This window comes from Erinaceus europaeus, chromosome 1 (assembly GCF_950295315.1).
Source record: "Erinaceus europaeus chromosome 1, mEriEur2.1, whole genome shotgun sequence".
Lineage (NCBI taxonomy): Eukaryota > Metazoa > Chordata > Mammalia > Eulipotyphla > Erinaceidae > Erinaceus > Erinaceus europaeus.
The window spans coordinates 173,301,776-173,318,727 of NC_080162.1; the positions used below are offsets into that span (position 1 = coordinate 173,301,776).

The 16,952-nt window shown below is 37.4% G+C and overlaps 1 protein-coding gene across 2 annotated transcripts in view; it reads left to right on the top strand.

Moving 5' to 3' along the window:
* PAG1 (phosphoprotein membrane anchor with glycosphingolipid microdomains 1) overlaps nt 1–16,952 on the top strand; it is a 186,939-nt gene that overhangs the window by 106,084 nt on the left and 63,903 nt on the right. For both annotated transcript variants that reach the window (XM_007520148.3, XM_060199625.1), the window contains exon 3: nt 3,301–3,393. The gene's annotated coding sequence lies outside the window, so the exon portion shown is untranslated. The remainder of the gene's footprint in view (nt 1–3,300; nt 3,394–16,952) is intronic.

Consider the following 16,952-nt stretch of genomic DNA (forward strand, 5'->3'; position numbering starts at 1 on the left):
TTTATTTACTGTTTATAAGAGAGAGAGAGAGAGAGAGAGAGATGCAGAGAAAGTTGCCTCTAGTAATATGTGATTCTGGGGGTTCAACTTGAAGGAACTGCAAATAGGTAAGTCCATTATTTAGTTTGCCTTTTGTTGCTTATGTTGTTGATGTCATATCTAAAACATTACTGCCAAGTCTGAACAAGTCTGACAAATATTTATAATATTCTTATACTCTAAGAGTTTTTTTTTATATTTATTTTATTGATTTTTTTTTCCTTTTGTTGCCCTTGTTGTTTTATTGTTGTAGTTATTATTGTTGTTGTTGTTGGATAGGACAGAGAGAAATGGAGAGAGGGAGGGGAAGACAGAGAGGAGGAGAGAAAGATAGACACCTGCAGACCTGCTTCACCGCCTGTGAAGCGACTCCCCTGCAGGTGGGGAGCCGGGGTTCGAACCGGGATCCCTATGCCGGTCCTTGTGCTTTGCGCCACCTGCGCTTAACCCGCTGCGCTACAGCCCGACTCCCTACTCTAAGAGTTTTATAGTTTCAGCACTTAAATTTAGTATTTGTTTCTTTTGGAGTCAAAGTTTTTAATATGGTCTGAATTAAAGGCACTGCCTCATTTTTTGCAGGTCTATTATCCCCAAAGCACATGTTGAAAATACTGTTCTTTTCACCATTGTCTACTCTTGGCATCATTATCAACAATCAGTTAGTCAAAAATAATTTTATTCCTGAAAACTAAAAAAATTGATCCCATTGATCACCATATTTAGCCTCTGCCAATATCACACTATCTTGGTGACCTCTTCTTTTAGAATACTTTTAATTCATGAATTGAAGATTCTGAAAATGCAAAATTAAGTACCACTTTTGTTTATTAGAGTAGCTGTTAAGTCTTGTGTTCAATTTTCAAGTCAGATTATTTGCTCACATCAAGTAATAAAGGACATATAAACATTTCTAATACATATTAATGAAATTTGACACTTTGAGAAAAATAATCTTTTCATTTTATTTGATTTATGTCATCAAGTTTTGCTCATATTCCTAATGAATTCAAGAGAGGTCTCTGGGACTGACCATGACAACAGGGGGAAGTAGAGTGGTTTACAGCTGAAATCCACACCGATGTGTATCTGCATGGCAGGAATATAAGAGAAGGTCTGATTTAAAAATATAATGAAATGATAAAAAAAAGATAATAACTTCTTTCTGTCAAGATCTTTAACCAGTGAAGCCCTCCCATCTCAGTTTGCTTGACAGTGGAAAGACCTAGAGTCAGGTTTGAGGAAGACAGCATATGATCCTGTCTTGTTCTGATCTTAATAGACTTATTTTTTATAAAAGGAAATAATAATGTGGTCGAATGCAGTGGCAAACAAAAGACAGCCAGTTTTCATTGGCAACTGTCAAGGAAACAATAGATGTACCTCAAGATAAAACAAAAAATCTGCTGACTCTGCTCTTGGAGAAGACCACACTTCATCTAAAATGGTCATATGTGATCTTAATAAAAATACATTTCTAGATTTAAAAAAAATCTTGAAGGCTCATTTTTATTTTGAAAATCAAGAATTATACCTCAGCCTATTAACATAATTGAGAGGGGGTTAGATGGTGGTACACCTGGTTGAATTCACATGTGCAAGAACCTGGGTTCAAGGCCCCCTCACCAGTCCCTACCTGCAGGGGGAAAGCTTCACAAGTGGTGAGGCAGTATTGGAGGTTTCTTCTTTCTCTCTCTCTCACTTCCCTCTCAATTTCTATCAAATGAATAAGTATTTTTAAATAATAATAATAATAATTGAGAAGTCCTGGATCTTAGTCAACAACCGGAGTATTTTCCATAGAAAAGTATTCCACAATACTTAATAAATTTGGTCACCCCAATTTTTTCCTCCTTCATCACACTTCACTTATGATAGTGTCTTCTGTAAAGCAGTGGTTCAGGAGAGGCAATGTCTATTAGAGGATGGGAAGAGAACTGGAGAGGAAAAGGGGGTGGATGAATTACTGGGCACCAAAAAAAGAGCAGAATCCCAAATGGGATGGGACTGAGGACCACTAATGAGTCAGGAGGGAGATAAAGGGAAGCCATCCCTGAAGTCTTTTTCCCTTCTGCACATCCTTCGCTTTCTCCAGTGGAGTAGATGGAGAAATGACTGCTATACTGTTGAAGCTACACACAAAGTTTTACTTTTAATAAAGCAGTTTCACTAGCCATAGCTTACGTTATCTGACTTACCATACAACTCAGTTGTTTTAAATCTTAAATTAAAAAAAAACAAACCTAGTTACTTGAGTTCTGTTATAAACTGATTTGTGTGTGTGTGTGTCATAAAAGAATGTGAAACGAACAAATTGAAGTGTTTTTATTTTATTTGATCTTGGCTCTTATTTTAAATAATGTTTTATTTATTCACTTCTTGTAGTTATTCCTCTACTTTGCTGCTTTCTTTGTTCAGGAAGGCATATAAAAGCTCAATATTTGTCATGAAAGTGTTGCAATTTTAAAAAGGTTATTTGTGATTTAATAGCAAATAACAAGATAACAGGAGTACAATTCCAGAGAGTTCCCACCACCACACCACCAGAGTTCTGTGTCCCATCCCCTCCATTAGCAGCTTCCCTGTTTCTTTCTTTTGCCTCCAGTTGCTAGGGCTCCATACCAGCACTACGAATCCACCACTTCTAGTGGCCTTCTCCTCCCCCCCCCCCCATTCATTCAATAGGACAGAGAGAAATTGAGATGGAAGGGAGAGATAGAAAGATGGAGGGAGAGAAAGATAGACACCTGCAAACCTGCTTCTCAGCTCGTGGAACATTTTCCTGCAGGCGGGGAATGGGTCTTGAACCCGGGTTCTTAATGGTTATCCTTGTGCAAAGTACTTCGTGTGCTTAAGCAGATGCACCACCACCCAACCCCTGTTACTTATCCCTCTGGGAGTATGACCAAAATTCTTTATGAGGTTCTTAAGGTGGCATTTCTGACTTCTGTAATGACTTCTCTGCTGGACATGAGTGTTGGCAGGTCAATCCATACCCACAGCCTGTTTCTGTCTTTTCATAGTGAGGTAGGAGGCTCTGGAGAGGTAAGGTTCTAGGTCACATTGGTGATCAGAGACGCAGAGAGAGAGAAAAAGAAATCACAGCACTGAAGCTTCCTTCAACATGATGAGGCCTAGGCTTACACCTAGCAGCACACTACCCAAGTGACCTATTTCACTGGCCTAACGTGTTGCATTTTTACAGTGAGCTGGATAAGTAATATCTATCTTTTTTTTTTTAATTTTTATTCTCTTTGTCCACAGGCCAAGAAAGAAGAGAGGCCTCTCACAACAGCTTTTCAAAGGAAATACAGTGCCAGAATTTTGAATACTTATTTGGACAAACATCTCTCCAAGGTAAATATTACTGGTCTATGAATAAGGGGCCAGGCACATCTGCAAATTGCAGTGGTACAGCACAAAGGCCTAATTGTTTCCTCTTATAAAATTTAGAGTGATAGGAGAGAAAGGGGAGAGAAGAGAAAGCAGAGCTTCTGGTATATCCTGTAGTCTGTCCTAAATGTGTTACCAGGAGAATGGCATCAGAATCTGGGAGCTCAGTGATCTGTACCAAAACTGTGTGGGAAGTGGTGAGGATAGGGAGTGTTGTGCTTTTTCCTTTGTGTTAATCTCACCAAGTATCCCTGGAAACAAAGCTAGTGTGTTTGATTATAAAAATAACATTTTTTATTTTATTTTAAAAAAGGGCTGGGTAATTCCCTTTAAAGGTTAATAAAAGACATATACTGTATTTATATCAAGAGACTTGAATCAGTTATTTTATACCAAATAAGAAGTAAATTTAGACAATTATAAGAAATGAATTCATAACACTTTTATAAAAATATGTATCAAGTAAGCCTTTGGTTATTTGGTGAGAAATGCTTCATAACTTCTTATTTTGAAAGATCATGTTCTTCCTTAGTGTCTCTTTTATCGGAGGGAGAATTCTGTGTGTGTGTGTATGTGAGAGAGAGAGAGAGAGAGAGAGAGAGAATATGAGAAAAAGAGAAGGAATGAATGAGTATGAAAAACATATACTAAAGTGAAGTCTGTCTGCATCATTCTGAATATTTCAGAAAAGTAAATTGAAGGTCTTTCTTTAGATTCATGAGCTTAGCAGGAATAAAAGCTTAACAGAAGCAGCTGAATTCATAGCCTCAGCATTCATGAATTAGCTGCCAATATTTTTAAACAAATTGCTGTGTCATTTCTATGAAGTTCCCCTGTTGCTGCTCAGTCTGTATCTAAAAGCTGTTTTGCTAAGCCCTGAAATTATATCTGATGAAATGCCTCCTTCCTTCCTGATAAAGATATGCATGTGCACATACACCCAGGAATACAAAAATATACAATCCAATTTAAAATAAAATAAACTTGCCAACTTTCTCTGTTTTGCTGTTAATACACAGTTAACATTACGTGGTCCCTAGCTTGCTAGAATGTGATCTCAGATTGGCAAGCCGAGAGCAGTGTTTTTCTCATCAGTACTCATCCTGGTTGCTCTCTTCTGAAGGGTAGAGGAAATGGAGGCTGTACATTAGAGGAGAATTTTGTGATACTATTCATTCTCTGTTCTGACAGAGAAGACATTGTTTGTTCACTGTAATAGGCTTGGCAGGAATCTGTGCTGTGCATACGCAATGGGAAAATAGCAGAGCAGTGGGGAATCTCAAAGTCTTATGCAGTAGATTGGCTTACAGATTTCGTTAAGACATTTTCATAGTTTCTTATTACTGTGGATGCAAATTAGAATTTGGAGAAATGGTTTTCCTTTACATGATAGTTATGTTCACACTGCATTGCATGTTTTACATAAAAAGTGGCTTTCTAAAGACTGCTGTATACAAATTAAAATCATGAACCTTTGGAAATATGTGGCAAGCACACCAGACCCGCTTTGAGAATGCTCTCTGCACATAAACATTCATATGTCAGTATAAATGAAAAATCATCTATTACATCATCTGGTGATCCCTACAAGCAACTGTCTAAGAAAGGAGGAAGAAGACATTAAAAGACATACCTTGATTTTAAAAAAAATAATGCAGATTTGCACCCATGTGAGAAGAAGCTATGCTGCCAATTTTCAGAACTTAAAAAAAAAAAAAAAAAGAGCAACTGGGAGTCCTGCTGTAGCGTAGCAGGTTAAGCGCACATGGTGCCAAGCACAAAGACTGGCTTAAGGATCCCAGTTCAAACCCCGGACAACCCATCTTCAGGGGAGTTGCTTCACAGGCGGTAAAGTGGGTCTTCAGGTGTCTATCTTTCTCTCCACCTCTCTGTCTTCCCCTCCTCTCTCGATTTCTCTCTGTCCTACCCAACAACAACAGCTACAACAACAACAACTGCAACAAGATGGAAAGGATGCCCTCCAGGAGCAGTGGATTCATAGTGCAGGAACCAAGCTCCAGAAGTAGCCCTGGAGGCAAAAAAAAAAAAAAAAAAAAAAAAGCAACTGTAAAAGCAGAACAACATCCAAACCCTACTTTGTAAACCATGCCAGTGAAAATGTACACTGAGGCAAAGACACAGTTTTCTTCTTAAGACTGTGTCCACTTTGGACCTCTCTCTACCCCTGAGCATGGTGAATGATCCATGTAGTGATCCCTGATAGCCCCAGGTATCTGAGTACCTCATGACTGTGTTTACTACTATAACAACAACAACAACAACAAATGTTGCTAGTCTACAGGCCGCTATGTTCACAGACAGAACATATGAGCAGGAGACCTGGAGAGGCCAAGAGCAGGTGTGTTGGGCCATTCTTAGCCAAATTCAAGGGCCCATCATCCTTGAACTTGGAAAGAATTTTATCTTATTACACAGTATTGGCTTGTATTTTGTAAGAACTTCCTGCATTACAAGATTTCTAACACACTATACTTGTGATGATATCAGTGGATAGTCTAATACAAACTCCTTTTGGTTTTTTGTAACATATATAAGCCTTCCTTAAGCAACTATAAAGCAATGCTTTAGCACTACCACTTGTGATATCATACATGCATTGTGTTCTTTATTGTTTGTTTTTAAGTGTCCCAGTCCTAAAAGTGTCTATGCTTTTGTGAGCAATACAAAACTTATATATGTTTGATAACCCACGTGAGCAAGCTAGATTTCTCACATATGTTTGGTCTTTATTCAAAGTTCCAACCCCATTCACAACTTCCAGAGCTTTGGTATTTCCTAAGTGTTGATAAAGGTGTCTTTTGTTATGCTAATAAGATGGCTTTTAGATCCCACCTAAGGATGGGGAGAAGTTGCCAGGGGAACCAAGCATATAATTAGAGGATTGGAACTTCCTGTTCTACCTCCAGACATCTGGGGTGGGGAGAGATGCTGGAGGGTGAATTAATCAACAAAGGCAATGATTTAATCAATCATGACTATGTAATGAAACCTGCATCCAATCACAAAGGTCAGGGGCTGGAGAGCTTTTGGTGCACCTGGAAGGAGCTTAGAAATTCTGTGTCTTTGCCCTACCTCTCACTTCCTTTTTCCTGTACCTGAGATAAACATTTTTTGTGATGAATCAGTAACTTCATGAATAAATGGCCTCCCTGAGTTCTGTCAACACACTGGCAAATTAATCAGGAAGGGTATCCTGGGCTTTGATTTCTGAAGCCTAAAGAGTATGATCATTTATTTCAAAGAGATGCCAAAAAAAAATCATCAGGATGTTTAGCAAACAGTTTCCCCTTACTACTTCAGTCTATGTATCTGTTTTTGTTAATTCTTTTTATTTGATCATATTTATCTGAGTTTAAGGCGACTAAGCAAGTTAAGGCAACTGTCTGACTAGTCCCTGTTCACATGCTAGGTGTTCCTTGGAATCCTGCAGGACTGCTGAGCCCTGGAAAAAGTCGTTTTACAGGGTAATCCCTAAATCTACTGTGACTGCTTCCTCTCACCCTTCCTTCCTATGCCTGCTCCACTAGAATTCCTAGTAACACATGCTTGAGTTGTATGATTGGCATTTGCTACTGTCAGCCTAGCTCTGCATAGCATGTGACCACAGTCCTCTAGAAGCAGTGGGAGATCACAGGTAGTAGTGTCTGTCCACACTTTAAACAGCTGACTTACTCTTCCTTGCCTATCTGTATCTTTGGAGTAACTAATTACTTGTCAAAAAGTAAGTACTTGAAAGTCTTGTTTTCCATAATGCTTTATTTCATTTTTGCCTATTATGAAAAGGAATATACGCTGAGAGAGAGAGATTGGAGTAAAAGTATAAAGATCTTATTGTATTTAATAGATTATACTTCCTGTGAGGCAAGTCTGGACTCTAGTACCTTGCAAATGTTAAATCTTTTAATTCACTTGATTGTACTTATTTCAAAATGAGGGAAAGGGCCATGGCTGAATGTGTAAGTTGCTACTATTACTACTACCACCCCAACTGCTTCCATTTTATTTATTGGATAGAGACGAAGAGAAATTGAGGGAATGGGGAGATAGAGAGGGAGAGAGACAGAGAGACACCTACAGCCCTGCTCCACCACTTGCAAAGCTTTCCCCCTGTAGGTGGGGACCAGGGGCTCCAACCCAGGTCCTGGTGCATTGTAACATGTATAGTCAACCAGGTGCGCCACCACCAGGCACCTTTTTTTCAACTGCTTCCATTTTACTTAAAAAAAAAAAAAAAAAAAGTAAGTTGTCCAATGTTCCATATACAGTGGAGATTGGTCTTCTCCAGACGCTAAGCTCCTTTGCCAAATCAGAGTAACTTATCTGTCACATCCCTTTGAGGTCTCTAAACACACTGACTGTCCCAATAAAGTAAGTTCAATATGTTTCATTGTTAGTTTTGGAAGTGTACAATCTTTGCCTTGATGTTTCTATCTTTGGAGGCAGGATGTATAATACCTGCCTCACTGGGATTCAGAGGGGTGCATATTCATGTTGTGTGGTAAGCATGAGTCTCCAGGCTCTGTAATCAAGGCTGCTGAGACTAGCTGCCATGCCCTGCTAGGAAGGCTCTAAGCAACACTGCAGGAAAGGTCAAAGGTGACCAGTGCCCCTTTTCCATTTGTGGTGGGTCCTGGACCATTTTTTGTTTGTTTTGTACTTGTTATAATTAGTAATTTCACAGTGGTTTACAAAATTATTACAAGATTTCTGTGGTATAATTCCATACCCGTGTGTGTGTGTGTGTGTGTGTGTGTGTGTGTGTGTGTGTGTGTGTATGTGTGTGTCCCCCACCAAACACAAAGTCCTGTGCCCCAGACCTGATAACCATCATAGTTTTCATAAAGTCTAAGGGAGTGTTTGGCTCCTTTTTTTTCAAGTTTGTTTGCTTTAGTTATCTGTATCCACATATGAATGAAACTATCTCATAGTTTATTTCTTTTAGCATAATCAGTTCTATCCATGTTGTCCTGAACTATACAATATTATACCTAGTGGTATTCCCTTGAATATATATCCCATAACTTCTTAACCAGTCATGTGCCAACAGACCTTTAGGTTGTTTCCCTATATTGTCTAGTAGTCCAATTATGATTATATGAGGCTACATATTCTTTCAAATTAGTGTTTTCATGTCCTTTAGATATATATCTAGAAGTCATTCACCTTTTGATATAAATGACTCTGAAGCCAGTGGTGTTACCCAACTTGCTAACATTGAAAGAAACCACTATTTAGTTGATGTAGCAATAAAATGAGCATTGGACCTTTTATCTCTCTCACTTGTGTAAGATTTAGACAGCTGCCTTTTGTAGGATATGCCTAAACTAGCACTTCCTGAAGTGTGATTTAGGGTGTTATTGGATATAACTCCCCACCATTCCCCTAAGAGAAAAAAGATAAAGGATTTTGTTCATAGTCAGCTATATTTTAGAAACAGGAATAAAACAGTGTCAAATTGATTTAGTGATTGAACAGTTCCCAGAATTTTCTTGTGACTTTCCAAGAAAAGTGCAGAATACAGAATTTCCTGGTTCAAGTCTGACCTCCACTGCATTGAAGGAAGCTGTGGTATTCCTTCTCTCCCCTAGTCTCTCTATCTCTGTCTTTATCTACAAAAGTCAGCCTGGAGCAGCAAAGCCCCGATAATGAGAAAATGAACAAAAAGTATGTAGAATTTCCTAATTTTTTTTATCTTCTCAAATGAGAAGAGATATTGCAACATCCTATGGATGTTCTGTTTTCCTTAAGTGTTATCATAAAAGAAGCCTGTCATAGAAGCCTGTCAGGTATTAAGAAAAATCAATAAACCACACTGGGGAATCTCTTAATTCTAGCCCATCTTTAAAATAATAGTCAGCAGGACCTTGGGACCTCAGATTTCTCATCTGTAAAATATGGTGGATAGAACTGGATTATCTCTAAGCTCTTTTCATCTTTATAAGCTGGTACTATTTGTTTATATCCTAGCTTGCTCCAAAAGGGTTTATCAGACTAAGGCAAAATATACAGCACATCAAGATAGATTAAGTTGGAAAGAGGTCAGGCTGTGATACACAGGAAACATAAAGTAGCAAAAAAGCCAGAGCAGCAAGATCTGTGTACAGAATGAAATTCTTCATGAGTAGAAGTAAGATTTCTTCTGTGCTTTCTAATGAACAGTTTGAAACGGAACTTCAATCATAACTTCATTATTATCAGGATCCTAAGTTAAGAACAAATTTTTCTAGGGGGAAATGACTGTTGTGGAATCAAATTTTTCTTGTGAGTTGAAAATTCTGCAACATTTTAAATGTGCCATGTGACTTTATGCTAGGATTATACTGAAGAGATTCTGAGCACCCATGCAGGTGTTTCATAGATAGTTGTGGACACATTGTCTTTGTTTATTTAAAATGTGGAGCCAGGTGGTGGCGTACCTGATTGAGTGCACATATTACAGTGCACAAGGACCCAGGTTCGAACCCCCGGCCCCCTCCTGCAGGGGGAAAGCTTCACGAGTGGTGACATAGGGCTGCAGGTGTCTTTGTCTCTCTCCTTCTCTATCTCCCCTTCTCAATTTCTGGTTGTTTCTATCCAAAAAAACTAAATATTTTTTTAAAAAGTAATGTTACATAATATAGACCAGCACTGTTTGATAATGTCTAGATCTCACTCTCTTAGCTTTAGAATTTTCTCCAAAACCTGGAAGTATGAGTGGGAAAGCTGAGAGCTGAGTTGTTCTCACGAGTTTACAGTGTCTGTGAAAGAGGTCCTCTGTGCACCTCCTTTGTATATCATCACGTGGTTCTTTGTGTACAGAATCCTCATCTTCTCTCCACACATAACTTCTTCCCATTAGTCACCGGATCAGGACTTCCATAGGCATTTCTCAAGATCATTGGGATTCAAAGGTCCCCCAAGGCTTTACGTTGTTTCAGGAGCACATGTTCAAATTCTAGTTCCATTCTTAGAGTACTATTGACTAAAATCATAATGTAATTTAAAGAAACATTACTGTTTGAGGACCTCTTAGAATATACAGAAGCATTAGCAGCAGTCAGATGAACAAGCACATTTATAATTCACAGCAAGCTTGCAGGTTCCTATGGAGGTTTTAATTAGCTTTTATAATTAGCTCTGCATTGTTATTTTATGCATATAATGGGTATCTAATTGAAGACAGTGAGACCAAAAACATAAGAAAAATATTAATGTCATAAGCTAAAATTCTTATGTATGTTTCCTACTGCTGATAATGTGTTTCCTAACTGAGGTGGTGTTTTTATGAGTGCTAATTGTATTCATTTGTTTTAGTCTTCAATATCTTTATATATTTGGTAAGTTGACATTAGTCTGCTAGAATATCTGTATGATATAAAATTCGGTGTTAAAGAGGAAAAAGTCATGGACATTTTTGACAATTTCACTATTGATTTGGTAGATTTAACCTTTCCTTAATGTATATTTCCTAACAGTCCTGCTGGTTAGTTGGGCAATATTCAATCAAGCACAATACGTACTCGTTACAGAGAAATGCTTTTAAATAGCGACCTAAGACTCTGTTTCACTGTAATATGATTAAGCATTAAAAATCTCATGTGGGTTATTTTTGCCCAAAATGCATGATACCTACATGTTGATTAATTAATACAATTATTACTTATTTTTATACCTGATGCTTTAACTGTTTTTTAAACTTTAGTCCCAAAATCGAGTATATCTTACCAGTGTGCCATTTCAAAAATTTTTCTGCAAATGATGATGCATTTTATTCAAGTAACTCAAACAGTATATAGATCACTTGCTAAGTAGAAAAAATGATAATTATTAACCTTTGTATTAAGTACATTTGATAATAACCTTTAATAATGTATCTATAATACATTTCACTTAAGTAACTTATTATAGATGATAAAAATTTTAAATAAAATATCTGTCAGAGAGATTTGCAAAAATATAACGTTGCAGGTGAAGTTTTTTTTTTTTTCTGCCTCCAGGGTTATTGCAAGGGCTTGGTGCTAGCACTATGAATCCACTGCCCCTAGAGGCCTTTTTCTCTATTTTGTTAACTTTGTTGTTATTGTTGTTGTTATTATTGTTATTGCTGTCATTGATGTTGCTGTAGTTGGATAGGACAGAGAGAAATTGAGAGAAGATAGGAAGACAGAGAGGGGAAGAGAAAGACAGACACCTGCAGACCTGCTTCATTGCTTGTGAAGTGACCCCCTGCAGGTGGGGTGCTGGGGGCTGGAACCAGGATCCTTACACCAGTCCTTGTGGTTTGCGCCATGTGAGCTTAGCCCGTTGTGCTGCCACCCAAGCACCGCAGATTAAGTGTTTAATAAATTCAGGAAGAGATATGTGTTAATTATCTGTTTTTAGTCTTAAGGGAATCTTGCCAGTATAAAATGGGTGACTAGTAACTGAATATTCTGTCTGGTGAGTTGCAGAAGGAAAACTAAAGGCCAGTGGTAGAGAGTTGATTAGAAGAACATGTGAACCACTAATGCCCTCAGCAAGAGTAGCTCCCTGCTCAAATTCTCCCTGAAAATCTCTTCAAATGAATGCTAGTGTCAAATGAGCTATGTGAATCTATATACTTGTTCTATTTTCCTTACTTACTATAAGATAGCTATAGAAATTATTGAAATGCCCATCATAAGCTTTGTATTCTGAAATACTAATCATGATAACAGAATTCCTTGTATTTGTTTATTTACTTGTTTATTTATTTATTTATTTTGGATAGTGGCTGAAGTTGAGAGAGGAAGAAAAGTAGAGGAATGGGGCAGGAGAGAGAGAACTGCAGAACTGTTTCACCACTTGTGAAAACAGGTAGGGACCAGGGTCTTGAACCCAAAGCATTATGCACAGTAATGTGTACAATCAGCCACTACCACCCATTCACTAATTATTCTTATTTACAACAAAAGACTTTTTTTTTTTTTCTCCTGAGAAGTCTCATTTGTCTTAATCAGGAAAAGATTTTAGAATCGAATTTACTTGTGTTTGGACATTGAGGCATTATATATTCCTTCTTATTTACTGGGATTATAGTCTGACGTTACTACTAGTTTGTTATTACAGTGAATAAATTTTATATCTATTACCTATAAGCACAGCTAAGGAATTTTTAAAAAATCTTTAAATCAGCATCATTATTTTCCAGCATCATTAGTGTTATTTCACTGTGTTACTTTATTTTCAAGTTACTTCACTGAGATAATCGCTTACAGTACAGTCATTGGCACATAAATACAATTTCTCATTTCTGTATAATAGGTGTCTGCAAAACACTCTCATCCTCAACTTAGTTTTTTGTTTGTTTTGTTTTGTTTTGTTTTTTGCCTCCACAGTTATCGCTGGGGCTTGGTGCCTGCATTATGAATCCACTGCTCCTAAGGCTATATGTATATATGTATGTGTGTATGTATATATATATATATATATATATGTAGGATAGGGATATATATATTTATATATAGAGATAGATGGATATAGATATATAGATATAGATAGATATACTGCTTGTGAAGCAACCCCCCTGCAGGTGGGGAGCTGGGGACTCAAACCAGATCCTTGAGTGTGTCCTTGCACTTTGTACTATGTGCACCTAACCCGATGCACGACCACCTGGCCCCTCAACTTAGAGCTTTCTCCCCCATCATGTACCAGTGCCCTCAAAGCCCCCCTTCTACCCCTCTTCCTCCAGAGTCCTTCGCTTTATTGAAATTTGTTATTTTTAGAATTTCAACTGTCATCAAAATAACTATTCTAACAAAACTCCAATAATAATCTAAGGACACACATTTCAACAGACACAAGCTAAGGAAGTTGAATATGCATAAGTGAAATCTCTTTTACTTTGAATTGGTGTATGCTCTGTGAATTCTGGCTAGCTTTTATTTTCAAACTTTGGAGGAGCAAGTCATTTGTACTAGGAAGTAGATGCTAAGGAACTATGTTTGGCAACTTGAACATTTCTAGCATTTGAATTTCCCTATTTATAGTACAGCATCAGGCAGAGTAAAATGTTTGGCATTTCTATAAGGGATGCAAACTCTTTAACATTCTCTGTTGTGATTTAACAATTCATTTCAGAGTAAGATGAATCCATCTTGTTTGGAAATTGTTTTATACAAATATTGGCAAAGAAATTGTTACTGCATTTCTTTGGATCTTAAAAACTCAAGCTCCAGTGAAATAAATGATGACACATTTCAGAATATTACTTCTTTCTTCTGCAGTACAATGGTTCTTTTGAACTGCCTCTTGTTACTTTGAGTTCTTATACTACTCTGCCTCACTCCTTGCTTATCAGATTTTGTTCATCTGTATTTAGATCAGAGATCCTGTTTCTAGGTCTCTCTAAATGTCAGATTCTTTTTAAGTTGACCTTCATGTTACCTACACTGGTTTTCTCATAATTAAAACTGCAGATTACTTCATTCACACATTCCATTTTCTTCTACATTAGAGACTATGAGAACAGTAAAATGTAGAATTTTGCCCTTACATGGTTGATTCTCTCTTCCTCTGTGTGTGTTTCTCTCTCTTACACACACACACACACACACACACACACACACACACACACACACACACTCACACAAAGAGTTAAAGTCATGAAAAATAGAAACTAAAGGGATTGGAACTTGAAACAAGAGTAAAAGGATATTTGGTTAAAAAACAGTAACATCTGAAAGAAGTGTAAGCTTCAGTTAATAACATGTGAATATTGATGGATTAACTAATAAGTGTATACTATGAATCTAGGAAGTTAATAATAGATTGAAAAAAAGTACATTAACTGTATTTATAAGTAATGCACTAGATGATTCAAGCTGACACTATACTGTTTATCATTAGTGTTGGAGTAGAAAGTGATGACTAATTGTTGTTGCCCACGTCGTCTGCGAACATGTCATCTCTAGCAGAGGTTGGCAAAATTCAGGACCGACTCCAGCTGGCCAATGTTTCTGTAGGGCTTGAACAAGCTTTGCTGCTATCTTTCCTTTTGCTCTCTTCTAGAATGATGAGAAGGTGCAGCTTTTTTACTTCCTGGGCTCAATTTCCAATCATTCCATGGTAGGGACTTTACTTGACTTGTGTAGCCTTTCTGGAGTTCATATTCCATTTCTCTGAAATTAGAGGGTCAAACTAAATTTTTCTCTAAGGAAATCTATGGCTTAGAAAAATCTCAGTTCTCCAAATATGTACTGAATATTTGTTTGCAAATTCAACTGTGGAATTTTTTTATTACTGATTTAATACTGATTTACAAATTTGCAAGATAATAGGGGTATAATGCCACATCTTTCCTACCACCAGAGTTCTGTGTCCCCATTTCCTCTGCTGGAAGCTGCATTATTTCTACCAAGATCATAGACATGGGTTGACTATTAAATAATAGTCTATATTAAATAATAGTATATATATTTTTATATATTTGCCCTTATTTTCCTATGGTCCTGTTTTATCTTTCTTTCTATTCTGAGTCACACCTACTATTTCTGAGTGTCCTTCATTTATTTTGTTTTTTCTTCTCTCTCTGGGTCCTGATGGGATTGGAATTCAGAGCCCTCTGGTCATCTTCCCCTAACATTTACACTTCTGGGCGTATGGACCAAAATTCTTTATGGGGTGCAGACTGTGGAAGGTCTGGCTTTTGTAATTGCTTCTCCACTGGACAATCCATACCCCCAGCCTACTTCTGTCTTTCTTACCTTGGGTAAGGCTCTGGAGAGGTGAGGTTCCAGAACATACTGGTGAGATCATCTGCCCAGGTAATTCAGGATGAAATCACAGTAGTGTCTGAAACTTGGTGGCTGTGGCTTACTGAGTTTCTGGAGAAATCTAGGTTGTATTTTGCTGAGTTTTTAGTTGATTTCTTATTGTTTTTGTTGTTGTTTTTTCCTAGTTTATTAGTAGCACGATCTGAAATGGCTTCTACTCCATAGCCTCGCCTCTAGAAGTCCCACTGTGGAATGTCTTAAGGATTCACTTTTGACACTAAGATAACTTGCCTGTCATATAGAGTTTACCAGAATATGAATTATTATTCACTGTTTTATCAGTTTTGAGCACAGTCAATGAAAAAAATTTTATTGTTAGATGAGAATTACTTATACACTAAAAATATATGAACATAGATTTTTTAATATACTCATATTGAATCTGAGCTCAGAATCAGTCATATTAAGAATTATACCTTAATTTATGATAACATATTATTCTTCACCTAAGGTAAAATTTCTTTTTTAAAAAGATGCATTATTTATTTAATAAAGGGGGAGAATAGAGCAGGGCTCACCTGGTAGAGTGCATGTATTACACTGCTCAAAGACAGGGGTTTAATCCAACTGTAGGGGGAAAGTTACACAAGTGGTGAAACAGTGCTGCAGGTGTCTTTCCCTCTCCTCTCTCTATCCCACTCTCTTCTCTCAATTTATCTCTGTCTCTATCCTATATAAATTTTGAAAATATTTCTCAAGAAAGAAAGAGGGAGGAGGAGGGGGGAGAAAGGAGGAAGAAGGGGAGAGTTCGAGGGAGGAGGAGGAAGAGGGAGAGAAGAAGGAGGAGGAGGAGAGAAGAGAGAAAACCAGAAAACATCACTCTGGCCTCTGTGATGCTGGGGATCCAACTCAGGACCCCATACTTGAGCATCCAACACCTTATCCACTGTACAACCTCCTAATCTATTTAAAGATTTTCAGGTTTTTGATCATATACCTAAATGCATTTTGTTATTTCATATAACATAGTATGATGTGGCATTTTTAGAACAATAAAATTTCCAAAACTTGTTTATGATGAAGAACTTTAAGACATTTAAAGCCTGTCAGGTGTTTAGATTGTGCTTGTGGAGTTAATCAACAGGCAGTTACTCCTCTGATAAAAAAGAATTAAGACACTTAAGTGTCTTAATTCTTTTTTGAGTCGGCCACTGTCTGTTATAGGGAATTGTTCTAGGTATTGTATTTTACTGCTGGATTTTTATTATAAGCATATAAACAAGAAAGATTACTTAGGTCTGCTTTTAAAGTTGCTTCCAATCATAACCAATTAACTGGTGGAAGCACTCTGGGGAGGGGTTGAATAATGGTTCCCAATTTCGACTATTGAATAAGAATCACCATGGGGCTTTGTAAAAGTCCCCGTGTGTAGGTAGTATTCTAAACTAATTAAACCAGTCACTTGAGGCATTAAAAAAAAAAAAAAAAAAAACTCCCCAGGTACTACCAATATGCTACCAAAGTTAAGCACAATTAGCTTTGTGGAAGAATGGGAATGCCTCTTGTAATGGACTTTCTGTAATGGAGTTCTCTCACTCTTTGAAACTGGGTGACTTTACTAGCTGTGATTCAATTAAAGAGTGTATACTTTGAGTGAGAAAAAAGCTTACCATTATTGGGGGTGTTGGAGAGGAAGCATGTCACTTGCCTTGAATCTCCACCTCACAAATAGCAGGAGAATTTATCCTGATTTTAAATGGGTTTAGGGGAATGTTCCTGTATGCTTCA